The following is a 14,376-nucleotide window of genomic DNA, read 5'->3' on the forward strand; positions in this document are numbered from 1 at the left end:
TCAGCAAAAATTAATTTTTACAAACTGAAGTGCTAGAGAATGTTCCTAATAACATCTTGCCCTCTACTACATTACTATCACATGCTTCATTGGCATAATTTAGACATTAAAAATCAGACTTAATTCTATCAAAACCAGAAAGACTGCAGGCAAAGAAATGTTAAACTCTGCCTGCGCACTTGTAATTTTTCTAAGGGATCCAGACTGCTTTACAGCTTGTTTCATAGTAACTGTAGGAGTCTAATAAGCAATCACTGTTCTATGGCATTAAAACATCTTCTCTAGTAACTGTTGAGGATGTTAAAAATACTAATAACACCCACTCAGCAGAGAAGTCTCAACCTACTCAAGCCTAGTAAGGAGCTCATTCCTGTTCTTCAAAACTAAAAGTGATAACAACACAGACAAGGAATAAGTTTCTTGCATTTTTTTCTATCTTGAAATTCATACTCTAAATTCATGTTATGTTTCCCAGCATGCAAAAATGAAACCAAGTTACTAAAAAGCAAAAATGTCTATGAAAACCCAAGGTAAAATTCTTAAAAACTCTTAAAGATATTTCTATATAAAAGTTATGTTCTCCTAAAATATTAATTCATAAAGAGAAAAAATTCTTCAAGATATAGACCTTTCGTTATCCTTGTATCCAAGTACGAGTCACTTCTCAATAGCTATTCCAGTATGTGACATCATCCTCTTATTTCAGTTTAAATCCTAAATTTTAAAAAATAACATCATAAAAATAAATTCAGAAATCCATATGAGTACAGGCCCAAACATAAAATATACTTTCCTCTGATGTTTTCTGTTTAATAATGACTTTAATAATGTCATAAAAAGACAGGAATTCAACTAATTGTGCATGCATGACGTTCACACGATACAATACCTTCTGTTAGAAACAGAAACCACACATGATCAACTCTAAGAGCTCTAGATGAAAATAAAAGCAAGCCAAACAGGTCCCCCATGGAGGGCAGAAATAAGCACTGAAGTTACACAAGATGAGGAGCCATATGTGGAGGCTCAGCCAGAAAGCTGAATAGAGAGGTTCCTAACATAACTATATTATTGGTGCAATCTTTAAGCTATACAATTATAGGATCCAGGAGATTACTTTAAATATACAGCATTACGGGATTCAACAGAGATAAGAAATAGTCAACATACACTATTTACAGGCCTCACAGATCAAATTCTATTGTGCTTCTATAAGTCTAATAATTATGAGCTTGCATAAAGTTTCACAGTAACTAAGGGAATTCAACAGAAGGCTCTTAATAACATTGAGCACATCTGAATAACGTAACCAGGTTAGGTGCCTAATTCAGAAACAGGCATAAGCTTTAATTCCAAGACATACTCAAAGTCAAATCCCTACACAAATACATATCTGCAGAAACTGTTGCTTGCCATGTCCAGTAAAATATGCCACAACTGCTGTGACAGGTCTGTGTTATATACTGTGGTAGCCTCCAAAAACCCAAACAGCTGAAGCACTTTCAGCGTCGATGTTTAGCTGATGAGCAACAGTCAGTGTATTGAGAGGTTTGGTTACTAGGGCAGTGACAAGCCTTCATAATGGTGATTTCTCAGTAGAAACCAACCAGGAATGACTGGCTTTGTAACTGAGTTTAGGAAATTAGATGGATGATGAGGTTTCGGTAATTGTGGCCCCACTGTGGATATTAAACAATTTCAAAAATCTGAGTTTAAATTTGTACTAAAGCAAAGAATGCAAATCACTATGTAAAGACCACTGTTTATACAACACAAACATGCCTAAAATACAATGTAATATACTACATTACAGTTCAAGAATTTATTTATGCCAATAAATATATATGGGAATGCAATTAATGTCAACAAAAGCCTATTCACTAATACATATTCAGTGTGAGATCTCAGCAAAATTATTGCTACTATTTCCATATTTCTTAACTCAGCTGCATTGAGGAAAAAAATCCTACCATTAAAATAACATTACTGCTTAAAGGATCACAGGTCTCTACCTTTCATTTTCTTATAAAATGATCAGAATACTGAATCTCCACAAAAAAATGTACATAATATGAAGCTTTCATCTATCAAGTTACTATTTAACACCCTATAGGAACCTAGGAAAAAAAAAAATAGAAAAACTAAAATGATGGGAAAAGCAGAGGATTTTGAAAAGATGCTTAAAATTCCCTAATATAAAACAGCCAGGGAACTATAAAGCAGAAAGCTAGGGTGGCCAGCCAACATGCAGGTTATACTCCATGGTACAAGGCAAATATAATGCTGAAGAAATCACTCTAAAACTCTTCATAATTAACTTCTACATTTATTAATTTTGCTTGATATCTGAACTCTACATCTTACCTGTACAGTTAGAAGTTTACATTTGTAGACAGTTCCAATAAAGGTAGACTTCCATCAATACAACATTACATGGCTAGAAAACAATAGAAGAAAAACTCAACCAGAAATAAATCTCCTTGGAACATGTTGCTCCTTTTGGGGTAGCTGGTCATTAATATTTTGAAGATCTTTGCATTCAAGGATTTTACAGCAAAAAGTCAAATTGATACCATTTTTACACAGAAGAGGAATAAAACATTACTGAATACACAGTTTACACAGATATTCCCTAAAGCACAGAAGGAGATTTATAGGTATGAACTGCATTCTAAAATAGTGTCAGGAAAAGATGAACAGATATCACACAGAAACACAAAAATAATTACATTAGATCAGAAAAGCCTGGTTCTTAAGACAGTCTTTACATTATAATTAGTTTCATGCAATATAGGTAAAGAAATGCAGGCAGAATAATCTTAGTCTACTATGGAGGAAGAAATGTTAGAACAAGGAAAGCATAATTGCTGAAGCTACTCTTTCTGCTCAAAAGGGTTGAGAACTTTCGGCAAGTTCTTGCAAGACCTCCAGGCAATTTGAGGGAAAAATACCACATTCTCACAGTGACGGTATGATGAGCACCTATAAAAGGATTTTCAGAGTTTTGCTGTGAATAAATTAAATAACACATCTTATGGTTTGACTCATAAGGCCATCTTCCTGTCTTACTCATTAAATAGGGGAAGCTGAAAAAAGTGATTCGAGTTCTTAATTTTTTTCTGAAAATAAGATATTTATCTGTTTCCAGGTTCTTTCCAAAAGAGAGAAATAAGAGTAATAACTACATGAGGGCCTGATATCACAGTAGGAGAAAAAGAGTGTGCCACTGTCCTTTTTTTAACCTCATGAAATCTGAATAAAATATAACATGAACCTATCTGAGAAAAGACAGTGAGCTTTCCATATCAATTGACTCAAAGGCCTATTAAAATTAAGTTGCTCTTAGTCAGCTGTCACTACCCATATTGTACAGGTGAAGAAATTGAAGCACACTATTATTTGACTATGGAGCTTCACAATGACATTAAGGAAAAAAGGAAAACCAATACTCAGAACTTGCTGACCTCAAGCCCTACTCCTCCAGAGCATTCTGCCCATCTTATTTTGCCACACAGAAGAGTCAAAGACCTTTACTGTATATTAAAATGTATTTTTAAATTATGCACCTAGGAAAAGAAGTCTGATAATATCTACAATATTTAGTACAAAGTAAGTGATTGTTGTTACCTTCAGTGAGCACTATAAGAATCATAGGCTGCATAAAGAAAATAGAAGGATGTAATGTTCAGAACAAATTCCTGGTCTCTTGTTAATGTACAGCATTATTAGTCATAACCATATATAACAATTTTGGAAGGCAGTAATACTAATAAAATCAAAATAATGTCTGCAATGTATAATTGAAACAGGGAAAAAAGTCTTTTTGTATCACATGAATAACACAGCAATCCCTTTTAAAAAGTTCACAGTAGATTTTTTTAAAACCATCCTGCTTCTTTTTTCGCAATAATAGAAAGATTTTTCTCTATGTATTACCTACTTAATAGTATGTACTGTGGAGCATTTCCTAAGTTTGTGAAAAACCACTACACAATTCCTCTGAAATAGTCTACCTTGCATTCCATGTTGTCTATTTAAATTTAACATCACACTGTGACCAAAACAATGGCTGCTTGCCAATTACACTAAAGCAACCTGACTGGAACCCATCATTACTTTAGGTCCACTTTTAAGGGAGGAATAATTCAATCATTTTATATTTTGCAGAGCTTTGAATCAATTTAAACATGTGATAAAAACGTTTAAAGGGCATTCTTCCTTCAATTAGGAACAAAGAATCTTTATTTACAGTATTTCTTACACTACCACTGAAGTAACAGAATTGTGCAAACTTTAGTTAGATAAAGAAACTCACTTGTTTCATGCTTCAAACTAGAAGACACAAGCTTTAGTAAGGGAGCCATAAAACCTGAAAAGTTATTGGTACTCTGCTACAAAAAATATTTTTTCTTCTGATAGAATTACGATGATGATAAAGCAGAGCTTGGTCCTCAACCCATGTTCTTCTCACTGTGCAGTGACTATGAACACTTTTCTCCACTCACACAGCTTATAAAGCTATCTGCTGATGACTGAAGAACCTACCTGTCGCACCAACTTAGCTTCTATGCCTGGTGAATCTCTCTTCTTAGGCATGCCAATGTCATTTTAAACAGATGATTCTCCCACTTTCACATTTTTTCTGCCACTTTTTCCATCACTACTATGACTATTATTCTCTTAATCTTTCAAGACTATGGATTATATTTCTTTCCTTGCTCCTTCTTCTCTATTCCCTCATCAGTTATCCAAAATCTCTCTCTAGTACCTATAATTTTATTTCCATACACATTTCAGCAAGCATTGCCATTCAGCAACTCATCACTTCAATTAATAGGGTCTTAGTCCAGCCTTAAACTATTCTGTCACCAATTATTTCTGTCTCAGTGACAATTTTTGAGCAACAACATTGTTGTCAAACCACATGGCTTTGACTGTCTGGTGACTCCTTCTCTGCTGCCATTTCAGAATTTAATTTTATAACACTGTTCTGAAATTTCTGAAAACACCACATTTAGCCTACTTTGCTGTGCCTAATTCCTCCCCATCCAATCCATCACAGATTGGCCACATATACTTCAAATCCATTTTGTTAACCTCCTCCCTCAAAGGTGTCATCTTCTTTGCCTTCAAGTTTCTCTTTTCTTAATATCTACCTTCAGCCTACATGCAACATGTCCAGCGATTCATTCTGAGAAGTATATGCATTTACATCCAACTCTACTTACTCACACCTACAAGCAACCTGACACAGCTCGTGAGGCAGTTTATATCAGAAATGCAATTTGAGCTACATAAAGTGCAACAAGACAGAATAAAAATATATATATTGCTTTTTAAAGCTCATTTACAATACATTCATACTGTTTGTAGTGATGAGAGTATTTGTCCACTCTTGCACCCATGTTCACATGTTCATGTAAGATATGTGACAGAATTTCACTACTTCTGAACTACTAAAATACTGTATTATAAACTAGGTGCAGCTGATATGTAATGTCTGTGATCACTGCATAATATGAGAAAAATACAATTTCATCTGATATAGCTGCTACTCTGCCTGTTATATCCAGTACTCATTCTCAGCCTATTAATTGGTTTATATTAATGGCTTGGTCATTTCTTCCAAATGCTATTCTGCAATGAAGATTCTTGATACTGTCAATTAAAAGTCCATGCTTGCATCTCTTCAACAACGCGTCACACACCCAACCAGATTTAAAACAGAGAGAAACTGTCTTATTAGTTTTCAAAATGAGCCCTATATACATTGTATGCATCAAACATCAGCTCATTCATCAATAAATGGTTCTGCTACTCTGTTATGTAAAATGGTAAAGTAACAATTAGACAGCGTACTATTCTTCACTATCCTTCTATGTATTGCTTGCTTGTCTGTTTTCAGACAAGAAATAGATCAAATGCAAAGACACTCAAAATATGAACATGCCATCTATCAAACATGCACAATCCCTTATTTATATGTAAAGATTTAAAGCTTGCTATATTGTGGGAACCATGCAGTTCAATTTTTATCATTAGGATAGTTACGTAACCCCATCTAAATGAAGTATAATTCAGACTGCTCAACATGATTGGCCATGTGCAGAAATAGCTAGATCAGAACTATCATACTTTTGCAGATATTGCTCAATCCATTACACAACCTGCAGAAAGTAGCCTGGAAACAGGCAGAGATTATATTATCACACCGCCAGCACCCCAGCCATCTCAGCCACAGAGCTCAGGAGTTCCAGTTTGGTTTTCAGAAAGAAAGGGAAAAGAGCACACTGAAATGGAGAGCAAACTTCTGTAACAAAGCAAAATAAATAACTGTAAAATTTATAAATGAAAATGTAAAGGACATTTCCCGCAGCTGATAAAGACATACTGTTAAATTTCAAAGTGGCCTACTGCTGAATGTGAAATATGAGTATTAGATGACCAGACCATGGAAAATGCCCTTAACCAATCTATGAAATGGCTTTTCTCTCCAGATCATGAAGAAATATGTGCCAAAAGAGCTGTGCATTATGAAGTTGAGTGAGAAAAAATTGGGACAAAGAATGAAAAAAATCCTAGAAAATAGACTAGTAGTTTCTTTTACCATAAACCTTCCTGAATATGCTTTTGGGAAATAGAGACAGCTACAACACAGAAGAACAAGGACAGGTGCAAGCTGCTCAGTGATAATTCAGCTGAACAAATAACTCAGTGCCTTTAAGAAGCTATGAGCTTAACGTACAGCTGAAGTACATCAGCAAGGAGAGAAATCCAATCTCTTCAGTGATTATTTATGACAAAGTGCACCTAACTGAGGCACAATTTGTTTGTGGAATTGCAGTCATTCCATTTCAACTAAACAACAAATGAATCTGCCTTGCAGAGGACTGGTACAGGGTATAAAAGAAAACAAAGGAGAGAATAGATACAACACTTCATTTATACACCAATTTACAGTCTCACTTACAGAAATGATTGATAAAACAGTTTTTTGGAAGCAGAGAACTATCTGAAAGAGAAGGCCTCTGAATCACATCTAAAATTTTCCTTCTGTAGAGTGAGCACTTATTCCAGATTTATTAAAGTACACTCATTGGCTTAAAGTTCATACTTTGTCTCATTATTTTACTGTTTCCCAATGTACTTTACATGGTTAAATTGCAAGTTTTGTCAGATTCAGAAAACTAACATCATTCTTGTTTTATATAAACACTCTAAGATTAAGTTTTTAAAATGAAAAAAAGCCAGGGTGCAATGCAGGTTGGCAGCTTCCCATGGGCAGGGACACCGGGGGCAGTGAGGGCTCCCCAGGGCACAGCCTTGTAGCCAGGGCTCTTCCCATTGCCCCCAGAAAGCGAGCAGGGTAATTGGGGTGCAGCTGGGTACAGCCACAGGCATCAAGCGCCTATGCGGGGAGGTGTTTTACTAAATAATAATATTTACATTTTATTACATATGATATTTGGAAGTACACTATTTGAAAAAGCTCACATTATACATTGGATTTGATGTGAAAACATTGAAAATGCATAACATCAGCTAACATATCAATTGATACTTCATCACTTGGCTTGATTTATTCAAAATTAATGTTAAGTATGTTCACTGAAAATTAAAAACAGTGAAAAGGAATTTTGTTCACCAATTACAATTTTGGGTCAATTTCTGCTCCTTTTCTCATCCTTATCATCCACAGCAAGACCTTTCATTTCTTCAAGCCAAAGCTCACATGAGCATTTCCCCAGTCACCAAAAACAACCACACATCAAAGAGTAAACAAAAATATTCAGGGACAGACTGGACAACATTACCAGAGAGGCACTGCTGCAGTCTTGAAATCAGAGTAGGAAAAACCTGAAATTGTTCAGAAATGGTAATTAGCAGGTCCAGAAAAAACCCACAGGTCCACAGAAGAGGGGTAGAGAAATAGTCACTGTTAATCAATTAAAAGCAAAGCTATAATTTTACATGTATCTAAAATGAATTCTCAAATCCCAGGTCTTAAAAACCACCAAAAATGGCAAAGCAGAAGTATACACAAGATCTTCTAAGGAAGTACCGAAAAAATACTCCTTAAAAAAAATACTGAAAATACAATTCAATATATATTTCCAAGCAAAAGAGGTAAGAATTGTGGCAAGCATTCAAACAGAAGGCAAAAGGTCAAGAACTGAGAACTAGACAATTTAGAGAATCTGTATTTGAAATGGGATAAATTACCACCTCCTGAAGAGCAGTGCAGAATGATTTACAAAAACATATTCAAAAACCCCAGTACATAGGCTCTGCTTGTCCAAAAGCTGAACATGAAAAGAACCTCTGTCAAGCCTAAATGGTTTTACTCTCCTGCTCAATGAAAGCAAACATAGAAAGGAGGAAGAGGTTTCTTTCAACTTCTCAAACGTGTTATAGGCGAAGAGGTGTATGGAATATTTATTGAGAACTTCAAACTTTAAAAGACATAAAATAATAAATGAACTTTGGCAAAGGGGAATCTTCTGTGCTAATGATACAACAATGAAAGTTGAAAGCTGTACGGAAAGAATGCAAATATTTAAATTAAGCCAAAGTAGGGACAGGACTACCAAGACTGACCTGAATATGATAAATGTACATGTATGTTTGTATCTATTACCCCAATATCTTATTTTTAATATTATGACGCTTCTCAAGCTATCTGTTTTATATGCAATACAAATAAAATATTAATAACACCACAAAATTCAAGGCAATGCAAAAGTAAGCAACAGTGGAACACCTTATGTCAGAAAAAGTGAGACAGGTTGACTCTGGCTGGAGACCAGGTGCCCACCAAGCCACTTTATCACTCCCCTCCTCAGCTGGATGGGGGAGAGAAAATATAATGAAAGGCTCATGGAGATCACTCTCCGATTACCATCACAGGCAAAACAGAATTGACATGGGGAAAATTAATTTATTACCAATCAAATCAGAGTAGGATAAAGAGAAAATAAAAACTAATTCCTAAAACACCTTCCTCCCATGCCTCCCTTCTTCCTAGGCTCAACTTAACCTCCAAATTTTCTAACTCCTTCCAGCTAGCAACACAGGGGGACAGGGAATGGGGGTTGCAGTCAGTTCATCACATGTTGCCTCTGCCGCTCCTTCCTCCTCAGGGGGAGGACTCCTCACACTCCTCTCCTGCTCCAGTGTGGGGTCCCTCCCACAGGGGACAGTTCTCCATGAACTTCCCCAGTGTGAGTCCTTCCCATGGGCTGCGGTTCTTCACAAACTGCTCCAGCATGGTTCCCTCCCAGGGGGTGCAGTCCTTCAGGCACAGACCGCCCCAGCGAGGGTCCCCCACGGGGTCACAAGTCCTGCCAGCAAACCTGCTCCAGCGTGGGCTCCTCTCTCCACGGGGCCACAGGTCCTGCCAGGAGCCTGCTCCAGCGTGGGCTTCCCACGGGGTCACAGCCTCCTTGGGGCATCCACCTGCCCTGGCGTGGGGTCCTCCATGGGCTGCAGGTGGAGATCTGCCCCACCATGGGCCTCCCCGGGCTGCAGGGCACAGCTGCCTCACCACGGGCTGCACCGCGGGCTGCAGGGGAATCTCTGCTCCAGAGCCTGGAGCAACAACTCCCCCTCCTTCTTCACTGACCTGCGTGTCTGCACGGTTGATTCTCTCACAGTCTCACTCCTCTCCTTGGCTTCAGTTGCTCTTCCCAGGTTTTTCTTTCTTCCCCCTTCTTAAATACATTATCATAGAGGTGCTACCACTATCTCTGATGAGCTCGGCCTTGGCCAGCAGTGGGCCCATCCTGGAGCCGGCTGGCATTGGCTCTGTCAGACATGGGGGAAACTTCTAGCAGCTTCTCACAGAAGCCACCCCTGTAGCCCCCCTGCTACAAAAACCTTGCCAGACAAACCTAATACAAAAGGTAAAGGAGCAAAGAACTTGACCATCAATTTAAGTAACACTATTAAAGATGGTTTAACTTAATACTTCCTTGTTTCACCGATTATGCAAAAGCTTTTGACGGTGTTGTTATGAAATATTGTGAGTAGTGATGTGTGAAATGGCATTTCCTAGACATACCATAGACTGATATGTCAGCTGTGGGGAAAATATCAACAGGTGTGACAGAACAGTTTAAACTGAGGAATGTATTTGCCTAAGATGTGTAGAATTGTCTTTGGTTTAAATAGGTATGTCTACTTCATAATGTGAGACTCAGTGGAGGATTTTGTTCAAAGAATGAATCTTAGAGTTGTCATATAATCAAATTACAGTATATACGTTACATGAACACAGAAGAAACAAAACACTACTAAATAAACACTGGCAATAAAATAAAAACATTAGCAATTAACAATAAATATAGCCCCAGTTTAATTTTAAATATTTTGGCTATGTCATAAATACTAAGGAAAGGTTTAAGTTTGAATGCTGCAGACTGTCCTAAGCAGGAGATCGGATGATGCTGTACATAACTCTTTACATGTTGTTGTAGAAAGCTCTGTGAAGTCTGCCATCTCCAAGCACAAACTGGGAAACAATTTATTTTCACTGTTCCTCTGAGCAACTTCTAATTTGGTGATGGGTTTGAAAATCTCATTGATGTGGTGGAGGCTCTCAGGATTTGATTCTATCACACACTACTGTAGATATCTCAGCATGTAAAGAGAATCTCGTTATGTTTATTGTTTATTTCTGATTACTGTAATCTCACTTTACAAAACTTACTCTAAAAAAGAATTCATACTTGCTGAGAAATATCAAGGAAAAGCAGTAGTTTTGGACGTTATCTTCTTCGACTTCAGGAAAGGTAAATAAAGAATTTTGACTTTGTGTTCACTGTATATATGATGTCTAGCTCAACAAAAGAAAATGAAGAGCCATTCTGAGTGGCATTAGTTACCATCCTACTACATCTTAGAAGCATGTAAGACTCTTAGCCAAGAAAATAAATCAGAAAAATCAGAAAAACAGAAATATTGTCTCAATAACTTGATAAAGATAGTAAGGCCTTGATAAAACCTATGATTTCATATACTTCTAATAATGCAAGGTAATCACTTTATCTGACTTTATATAGTTTTTGTTCTGCTACCTCCCCACCTATAGTCTAACCAAATACATTACCTTTAACTTCATCCAGAAAATATTACACACCTAATTTTTTTTTTTTCATATTATGTATCATTAGTGCATGTATTTCAAAGGGATCAGAACATCTGCCTCTCCTGGTGAATGCTGAAAATGTAGATGCCTAAAGAGGCTCCTATCAGAAATACCAGTTCTTTGAAGATCTGCTACAAACAGATTTCTGCCTGTCCTCTTATATTGTCCCTTATTCCTTTTCCTTTACAGCTTCTTTTCATCTTACATTGCCTCTAAATTAAGGATGATTTTATTTTTTAATTTTTCATATTAAGCATCACAGTTAAGTTGTTGGTGAGACCAACTTGCTTTGGAAAATACAAGACAAATATGTTTCCAACACTAACCCACCTGTATTTTTTATTAAACCACATAAGTTTGCCTAGTATTAATGCTTTTGAAAGTATGGGAGCAGTGCAGTTATCTTGACAGCCATTTGAGAAACAAGCTAGAAAAGAATATGTCTAAACAGGATAGGAAGCAAAACAGTCAATAAATAAATTTACTCACTTTACTGGGTGGTATAGGGTTTATCCACTCTACATTTATACCAAAAAAAGAGATTATTTACTCTTGGTTTTGAGTGTAGGGTTCATCTGACATAGGCAACTTTTTGCAGTATAGTGGTTCTGGTAAGTGTTATTTCAGTTTTCATTTTAATGAGTAAACTATGGTAATTTCTTATTCATGTCTCAACTTTCGTGAATGGAAAAACACTCAAATTGAATGTAGTCTGGGATATGTTTGCCAAAATAGGTCAAAATCTAATGTCTATTTAAAATAAAATTAGCTGATAACTTCTTTGTGAAGCTGCATATTTGGCATCTTTGGAAAAGTACATCATATACTACTAAAGAAATTTAGCTGACTAACCTGGTAAACATATGCAGTGTTGCTTTGCATTTTTTCTAGCCCTAATGCTGTTTAAAATAACATTGTTACATTTCAATGTCATCATAATTTAAGTTTGCAGTAGCAAGTATCTTCAAAATGAGGTAACTACAATGAATCTGTTACTTCTCCATTGCAATTACAATTAATTCCAAAACCTGCCCACTGAAACAGTTTTAAATATAGTTATGACCTGAGATTTCTACCATAATTTAATTTCTGTGCTAGTCCATAGAGAGATTATTGTTTTTACATCAGTATAGTGTTGAGTTATACCAGGAGAAGATATCTGAGGAAGTGGAGGTATTCCTAGTGTAGGTATGCCTTTTCAGGAACAACTTTGGCTTTACAACTCCCTTAAAAATCTAAAACCTGTTAATGACGGAAAAATAAATGAGATCATGCCTATATCAATAACAGAAAGTGAATTTAACTATTAATATCCTGGATGTTTAAAAATACAATTTTGCATAGTACTGCATTATCAACACATGCTTACAGGCACATGCACAGACTCCATGAAAATATAATTTTTTTTTTAAATAAAATATAGCAAAATTACAGTTTCGTTGCTATTTGTCCTGGTTTTGACCAGGATGGAGTTAATTTTCATCGGAGTATTTCATACCATGTGATGTCATAGTTGCTGTGGGGCATTCGGTAAGCCACTGCTGCATTTTACCTGTTTTCTTTTTGAACTCACTATTGTTACTCTTGTTCTCTTGTTATATTTATAAATTCTTTCTTGTTATTCAACCAACCAATTCTCTTCTTTAGTCCCTCCCCTATCTTACCAGCAGGGGGAGGGGGAGGTGAAGGTCTGGCCAGGTGGCTCTGGCTGCCAGCTGACATCCAGCCTCTACACTACTGTTTTGCCAATTATTAGGCCTAGCATAAAGGACACAGCCAACATAAAGATGAACCAATAACCAAATCATATTTGATACAAAAGGGTCAGTACATGGGTGAGCACTGGGCGTACAAACAAGTCAGTCAGATTATACATAATCAGCATCAATCCCACTGACCCCAACAACACCACACAACCAACAATGGGTGGAATAAATGGTGAAATGCAGACCCCCATAGAACGGACAGGAGACAACCAAGTCAACAAGCCAAATACATAAGACCAAAGAAGCCACATACTGAATCTCTACACAGCCCACATTTACAAAAGCCAGACCTGACTGGAGCCCAGTGCCAGGGAGGCAGGAGGTCCTTCCCCAACAGGGAACTCTGCAAAGTGCATCCACCTCACAGACAGACACTGCCCCTGCCTGTAAGTGGTCCCAGCTTTTATCCCTCAGTGGGACACCTGACCTTTGTTTACTTAATGCAGACACCCGGGGCTCATTTACCCAAAGGCTCTCCCTGCAAGGCCGGCTGCACCCTGGAGGGAAGCCCAAAGGAAAACTCACCCCCCCCTTTGGGAAGCACTGATCAAATTTACCTTTCCAGTAATGAAAATTTCAAAGGAAGATGTTTTTGACTTCTGATGGTAACTTGTTATGTTGTCTCAGGTCTATATTAGAGGAGAAAAAGGGTTTCCCAAATGTCCTTTTGTCAGAGCACTGAATGTATCCTCCCCAAGAGTGTACATTTCCTCCAATTATTTCCTTCCTCTACAGTCACTCTATTTTGCTTTTGATCCATGTTTATCTAACTCAGAACAGCCTCTCACTCCACTTGTCACTTACTCTTCACCAGGATTCTTTGCTCTTTGGCTACATTTAGGACACACCTAATTAATTCTTTACACTTTTTTTCTTGGTGTCTCACATGTCAGTTCTCAGGTATTTCCCAGGAGACATCATTTCAGCCATAAACTGTGCAGACTGTAGTCAGTCTCTGGACTGCCAATCCCAAGATTCATTTTAGTTTTGGTAGCACTCATACAGCTGACATAATGTGACAGAAGAATGCGAGGCATACGCACGTAAAATTTCTGTTAAGTAAAAATTTACAGTACAATAACATCTTTCAGAGACCCTAACTTAGAAAAAAATGGAATACCAGAGCTTTAATGAAAAAACACAATTGCCCCCACAAAGAGCTTTTTTTAGTATTTCTTCGTATTCAAAGTACAGCAATAGTTAACAGATCTGGAATAATTTATACAGATATGACCAATTATACTTGCTTGCCAGATTGGTATTTCCTCCCTCTCTCTAATAATGCTATCTTTTCTTCTAGGAGTGCTATTTCAGCTCAAAACCAAATATTTTTAACCTGAAATAATATGTAACAAAGGGTGGCGACTTTTAACAGCTAATTCTAAAGCTTTTCTCTTTAGTTCATATTTGTATTTACTGCTGCAGAACCAAATGAATGTACAGATGAGATGTACTGCAGGACAG

At 36.9% G+C, this 14,376-nt stretch overlaps 1 protein-coding gene across 2 annotated transcripts in view; it reads right to left on the reverse strand.

Annotated features, from left to right (window-relative positions):
* IMMP2L (inner mitochondrial membrane peptidase subunit 2) overlaps positions 1-14,376 on the reverse strand; it is a 497,636-nt gene that overhangs the window by 344,515 nt on the left and 138,745 nt on the right. The gene's annotated exons all lie outside the window — the stretch shown is intronic.

This window comes from Athene noctua, chromosome 3 (genome assembly GCF_965140245.1).
Source record: "Athene noctua chromosome 3, bAthNoc1.hap1.1, whole genome shotgun sequence".
NCBI lineage: Eukaryota > Metazoa > Chordata > Aves > Strigiformes > Strigidae > Athene > Athene noctua.